The following is a 1,034-nucleotide window of genomic DNA, read 5'->3' on the forward strand; positions in this document are numbered from 1 at the left end:
TAACAAACCAAATTTCTATAACCTTGTATAATACTAATCTTTAAAATCTTTTAGTTAACTGTTATTTCCTTGTCTCTTACTGCCATGTTGTACCGGAGCAAACACACATCATTCCAGCTTTAGATCAGCATCAGGAACAACAGCGAGCTCCTGCAGTCAGAGGTCGTGGGACGAACACATTTATGTAACTTCATACTATAAACTCTCATCTTCTTCAGCTTGGCTGCCACAAGCCCAAACAGATTTAGCCTCATTAAAGTAACGACGAAACAACTATATTGTCTGCAAGCATGAATCACAGGTCCTCACAGACTGATGAGTCACTGTATCAAACAAGCACACTCATGTCCTACAACTCCTTGTCTCACAGTGAACCCACTTTTCGTGCCCTGCTCCTGTCACTCGATAAACAGACCTTTTTAAAATTATTTACAATAATTTATAGTAAAATAATATAAATGTCAGACACTGTCCACGACCTAAAGGTTGAAGTCAGGTGTGTTAGTCTGTATTTCACAGAATGATGTAAAATAAGCAATCAGTGAAGTTTGACTTCTTCAACTTTGTCAAACCTCTTATTTTGTCTTTATTTGAAGCAGCTGTATAAAGCCATGATGTCAATGAAGCAGTCATATGCAAGCTGGTATGTTGTATAATGGTGACAGTTTTAGTTCCCACACTGGGTTCACGTCTCCAGACTGCAGCAGATTGACGAGATACCAAAAGAGCAGGAAAGCTGAAGAAGAGGTGAGCATCGAACATACCACAGAGAGGTGACACGGTTTAAAAACGGAGTTTACACGATCAACATTTAAATGTATAATGTCAACATCAATGTTCTGTTTTTTGTTTTTTCATGTGTGTGAAAGCTTACAGTCAGGGTTGGTGTGGTTAAGGCTCCTGTTTTCTCTTTTCTTTTCCCTTCAAACCTGAACCACTTCCAGCAGGTGGCAGCACCTCCCTGATCCTGATGCCAAGGAGGCCTCTTCCTGTTAAAAAGGAATTCTTCCTTTTCCTGTTAACATTATAGTCTG

Source organism: Pundamilia nyererei, unplaced genomic scaffold (assembly GCF_000239375.1).
Source record: "Pundamilia nyererei isolate P.nyererei 1_Seehausen unplaced genomic scaffold, PunNye1.0 scaffold00016, whole genome shotgun sequence".
NCBI lineage: Eukaryota > Metazoa > Chordata > Actinopteri > Cichliformes > Cichlidae > Pundamilia > Pundamilia nyererei.